Genomic DNA, 6380 nt, shown 5'->3' on the forward strand with positions numbered 1-6380 from the left:
TGTAATATTGCTCTTTACAGCATTGGACCTTGCTTCTATCACCAGTCACATCCACAACTGGGTATTGTTTTTGCTTTGGCTCCATCCCTTCATTCTTTCTGGAGTTATTTCTCCACTGATCTCCAGTAGCATATTGGGCACCTACTGACCTGGGGAGTTTCTCTTTCAGTATCCTATCATTTTGCCTTTTCATACTGTTCATGGGATTCTCAATGCAAGAATACTGAAGTGGTTTGCCATTCCCTTCTCCAGTGGACCACATTCTGTCGGATCTCTCCACCAAGACCTGCCCATCTTGGGTTGCCCCACGGGCATGGCTTAGTTTCACTGAGTCAGACAAGGCTGTGGTCCTAGTGTGATTAGATTGACTAGTTTTCTGTGAGTATGGTTTCAGTGTGTCTGCCCTCTGATGCCGTCTTGCAACACCTACCGTCTTACTTGGGTTTCTCTTACCCTGGACGTGGGTTATCTCTTCACAGCTGCTCCAGCAAAGCGCAGCCGCTGCTCCTTACCTTGGACGAGGGGTATCTCCTCACCGCTGCCCCTCCTGACCTTGAATGTGGAGTAGCTCCTCTCGGCCCTCCTGCACCCACACAGCCACCGCTCTTTGGACGTGGAGTAGCTCCTCTCGGCCGCTGCCCTGACTTCAGGCGGGAGGTAGCTCCCCTTGGCCACCGCCCCTTGGGGCTGGGGTCCTCCTGGCTTCTGCCCCTGACCTCGGACGTGGGGTAGCTACTCTCGGCCGCACTTGTGCGCCGTCGCAGCTGCCCGCGCCCAAGGCAAATTAGAAGTGGTCAAACAGGAGATGGCAAGAGCAAACATTGACATTTTAGGAATCAGTGGACTAAAATAGACTGGAATAGGCAAATTTAATTCAGATGACCATTATATTCAGGTATAACTTAAGTCAAATCCCTTATGACTATGTTAGGTAGTTAGAATAGGAAACGGGAGTCCAAAATGGCGGTGGCTAAAAGACAAGGAAGAGAAAAGCCTGAGAAAATAGAGCAAAGGAAGGTCAAAGGAAGGTCTGAGGATCGGAGTGAGGACATCAGGTAGAACAAACAGGACTCCTGGCTAGCCCAATTTACATAGGGCAGGCCCAGGAGGGGAGAAAAGAAACACAAAAAGAGGAGCCCTTGCACTCTTCAGGGTGTGGGCCATTGCTGAGGGCAAGGGCTCCGGCCAAGGAATGCAGCCTGGCTAGGTTTTGCCTTCGAGGTGAATTCCTATGCTGATGAGGGGGAGGCTCATCCCAACCACTGGGGAACCACCCACTCCTCCATCTTTTGACAGTGCCTGATGAACTATAGAATGAGGTTCGTGACATTGTACAGGAGACAGGGATCAAGACCATCCCCATGGAAAAGAAATGCAAAAAAGCAAAATGGCTGTCTGGGGAGGCCTTACAAATAGCTGTGAAAAGAAGAGAAGCAAAAAGCAAAGGAGAAAAAGAAAGATATAAACATCTGAATGCAGAGTTCCAAACAACAGACTGGTTCCAAATAGGAAAAGGAGTATGTCAAGGCTGTATATTGTCACCCTGCTTATTTAACTTATACGCAGAGTACATCATGAGAAACATTGGACTGGAAGAAACACAAGCTGGAATCAAGATTGCCGGGAGAAATATCAACAACCTCAGATATGCAGATGACACCACCCTTATGGCAGAAAGTGAAGAGGAACTAAAAAGCCTCTTGATGAAAGTGAAAGAGGAGAGTGAAAAATTTGCCTTAAAGCTCAACATTTAGAAAACGAATGGCATCCGGTCCCATCACTTCATGGGAAATAGATGGGGAACCAGTGAAACAGTGTCAGACTTTATTTTGGGGGGCTCCAAAATCACTGCAGATCGTGACTGCAGCCATGAAATTAAAAGATGCTTACTCCTTGGAAGGAAAGTTATGACCAACCTAGATAGCATATTGAAAAGCAGAGACATTACTTTGCCAACAAAGGTCCGTCTAGTCAAGACTATGGTTTTTCCTGTGGTCATGTATGGATGTGAGAGTTGGACTGTGAAGAAGGCTGAGCGCCGAAGAATTGATGCTTTTGAACTGTGGTGTTGGAGAAGACTCTTGAGAGTCCCTTGGACTGCAAGGAGATCCAACCAGTCCATTCTGAAGGAGATCAGCCCTGGGATTTCTTTGGAGGGAATGATGCTGAAGCTGAAGCTCCAGTAATTTGGCCACCTCATGCGAAGAGATGACTCATTGGAAAAGACTCTGATGCTGGGAGGGATTGCGGGCAGGAGGAGAAGGGGACGAAAGAGGATGAGATGGCTGGATGGCATCACTGACTCGATGGACGTGAATCTGAGTGAACTCTGGGAGTTGGTGATGGACAGGGAGGCCTGGCGTGCTGCGATTCATGGGGTGGCAAAGAGTCAGATACGACTGAGCGATTGAACTGACCTCAACTGAACTAGAGCTGTCCTGCCACTTCTGGGTGTGTCTTTTGGCTTATAGATTGGGGATTAAGGTTTACTTGAATTTGACTTGTCATCCTGGACCCAATTGATTTTAATCGGTTTATGTTATGCCCTTATGCTATGTCATTCTGTCAAAGGTTGTGCTCTGCCCCCTTCCCTCCTGTTTCATGTCCCATTCGGGCCCATAATGTTGCCTCTACAATTTTCTTAAGGGACAACCAGAAAATAGATGGCCCTTGGGAGGGAAATACTGTATAATATCCAATCCCTCTAGATAGTCAGGCCTTCATCTTCTATGTTTCCTACAACATGTACAGCATCTCCCATCTCCCAGTGAACCCACTAGGGCGGGCGACAGGCATACAATGCCGGCTAGAAGTCCATCAGTTGGGCTTCAAGGGATAATGTTTGCCACTTTGGGAGTTAGCCCTGCAGGCTGTTTGGGCCCAAACCCTTACCACCCTTCTCCTAAAGTTACATACCCCTGGATCAAATCTCCACTCCACTTTTATGGAACATTTGGTCTGTTGCCTCTTAACAATTTGTTCTTAAGCCAATTACTAATTCCTACAATCAGGACCCTGGGCCCTTTTAGGCTCCACGGAGACTATTATTAACATACCTTAATGCCAGATAACCCACTCCTTGGTCATTACTTCTGTTATTACCTAAAGTCGGTCTATGACAACGAAACGTTTACCAGTGGAGACACCCTAACCTGCTCTTATGAAGGACTAGGGGAAGAAATCAATGACTTGCAATCCCTTAGAGCAGTAAGAGGACAAGGCTTATGACTGTTTCACTGTTTCCCAGCCTCAGGGCACAAGCTTGGATTGCTTTACATCATGATATCTATTCCCATCCACAGTGGACAAACGAGCAATGACTTAAGATTACAACCTCTTAATCCTACCCAGCACTGGTCATGCTGGAGACCTTGGGGATGCCCAACTCCAGTCCGGGGGTCCCAGGAGGTCAACCTGCCTTGACCTGCCTAGGGATCTGGTCTTCAAAAGGTTGTCACGCCTCAACCTGCTCGGGGATCCGCCAGTCCAGGGGTCCCAGGAGGCTGCCACGCATCGACCTGCCTGGGGATTCGATCTCTAGGAGGCTGTCACGCCTCAGCCTGCCTGGGGATCTGCACCCTGACCGGGGGACGCCTGGCTCTCAGGTTGCAACAGTACTGGGTAAGATAAGCTTCAGAAAGACTCACCCCTAAGGAAGTCCACCCATGGAAATAGAAGGAAGCCTATTACTTATGGGACTGTGCCTAGTCTCAGCAATAACTCAGGAGCCCAACGAGAACCCCATTGCCTTTCTGGAAAGGCTAAAAGAGGCCCTCCTAAAGTTTACCAATCTGGACTTAGACTCTTACAAGGGACAGGTGATTTTAAAGGACAAATTCCTGTCCCAATGTGCATCAGATATCAGAATTAAGTTACAACAGCTACAGCAGCCGGACCCTGCTTCCTCTTTAGATGAGATGGTCCAGACAGCCACCAAAACCTTTTATAACAGAGAACAGGAGAAGGAGGCCAAGGCCCAGGAAAGAGAGAAAAGGAAAGAGACAAGGCATGCCCAGATGCTGGCCACCCTCCAGGGGAGCCCTATGGCAAACCCCGAGTCCTTAAAGGACAAGGCACAAGGCAAATGCCTAATCTGTAGACAGGGAGGGCATTGAGCCAAAGAGTGTCCAAACCATGACAAGTCTCCTAAAACAGCTTGCTACAAATGCCATCAACTGGGACATTGGGTAGCACTCTGCCCTTGGGACCCAAGAGCCTCAAGGTCAAGCGCCAAGCCTTCCCTCACGATGGTTCAACAGGACTGCAGCAGCCTGCTCCAGCCAGCCCGCCTGTCACAGATAACCATCATGGGGCTGGAACCAAGGGTGCAACTGGATGTGGCAGGTAGGTCCGAATTTCTTGGTTGACACGGGGGCTACCTACTTTGTCTTGATCTCCTACTCCGGAGCCTTCTCCTCCCACACCTGTACCATTTTGGGTGCTACAGGAAAAATAACAACTAAAAGATTGACCCAAGCACTTCTTTGTTGCTGGGATGGACAAATATTTTCCCACCAGCTTCTGGTGGTCCCTGAGTGTCCCTACTCCCTTACTGGGAAGAGACATACTTACTAAACTGGGGACCACCCTTGTGATGGGAAGCTTTTCAGCCCCAGAGCCCTATAGCTTCTGGTTACTACTGAAGAACCCATTACACCTTCTCCAATAGAGAGGGACCAAAAACTGTAGGAGGACAAAATTAACCCCCAGGTGCGGGACCAGGGAATTCCTGGATGAGCCCACCAAGCTGAACCGGTCACCACTGTCCTCCAAGATCCCACTCGGTTTCCTAACGGGAAACAGTATCTCAGAAGAGAGGCTCAGGAGGGACTACAGCCTTTAATAAATAAATTCCTTGCTTGTAGGCTATTGGTCCCCACCAATTCACCATGTAACACCCCAATCCTCTCAGTAAAGAAAAAGTAAAGAAAAATTATTAATGGTTAATGGTTCAAGATTTCCAGATCATAAACAAAGCTGTAGTTCCCCTCCATCCCACAGTACCCAATCCCTATGTAATCTTGGGAGAAACTCCACCCAGTACCAAGTGGTTTACAGTCTTGAACCTCAAAGATGCTTTTTTTTTTTTTGCATGCCACTGGCTAAAGAATCCCAATATCTTTTTGCCTTTGAGTGGGAGGCCCCAGGAGAAAAACACAAACAGATGACAGTATTACCTCAGGGGTTCAGAGATAGCCCCCACCTGTTTGGACAGGCCCTTAGCCGGGATCTCCTATATCTGGACGTAGATAACCTACTAATTTGCTCTCCAGATGAGAAAAATGCCCAACAACATGCAATTCAGGTTCTAAACCTTTTGGCAAAAAGGGGATATAAAGTCTCCCGTGCTAAGGCACAGATGGTTGAGACAAAGGTCACTCTCACCTGGGAGTTCAGATTACACATGGGTCTAGGAGGCTGTCCTCTGATCGGGTACCAGGAATCCTCCAGGTGCCCTCCCCCACGACTCAAAAACAATTGCAAGCTTTCCTGGGGCTAACTGGGTATTGTAGAATCTGGATACCCAATTGCCCAGCCCTGATATGAAAGCTTAAAGGGACGGGATGATTTGATCCCACTGATGTGGAGAACTCCTCAAAAGAAGGCAGAGACTACACTAAAACAGGCCTGAAATCAGGCACCTGCCTTGAGGTTGCCAGACCCAGAAAAAGCATTCCAACTTTACATCCATGAAAGAGAGGGAAAATAGCCTTGGGAGTGTTAACTCAAAGGTGGGGTCTGGGCCCAGCCTGTAGTTTACTTATCTAAGAGGCTCGATCCAATGAACCGAGGCTGGCCCCACTGCCTTCGAAATCTTGCGGCTACTGCAATCATGGTAAAAGATGCTTTAAAACTCTCCTTTGGGGGCAAACTAACTATTTTTACCAGCCACCAAGTGAAACAATGCCTAAATGGGAGAAGCCATTTATGGATGTCTGATCAAAGAATCCTCAGATATCAAGTAGTACTGATGGAAAATCCAGGCCTCACTATATTCCCTTGTGAGGTTCTTAACCCAGCCACCCTCCTACCTACCCCCAAGGGCTCTGTCCCCTTTCACTCTTGCCTAGAAACCTTGGACCACTGGACAAAACCCTGAGAGGGATTGTCAGAAGATCCTCTGAACAATCCTGAGGAAATCTGGTACACTGATGGAAGCAGCTTTGTCTTAGATGGGAAAAGAAGAGCTGGGTATGCAGTAGTCTCCAATTTTGAGACCATAGAGGCTAAGCCTCTGCCACCAGGCACTTCAGCCCAATTAGCTGAGCTCATAGCCCTGACTTGAGCTTTAGAGCTGGGAAAAGGAAAAAGAATAGCCATTTACACTGACTCCAAGTATGCCTTTCTGGTGCTACATGCACATGCGGCTATCTGAAAAG

This window comes from Bos indicus x Bos taurus, chromosome 19 (assembly GCF_003369695.1).
Source record: "Bos indicus x Bos taurus breed Angus x Brahman F1 hybrid chromosome 19, Bos_hybrid_MaternalHap_v2.0, whole genome shotgun sequence".
NCBI lineage: Eukaryota > Metazoa > Chordata > Mammalia > Artiodactyla > Bovidae > Bos > Bos indicus x Bos taurus.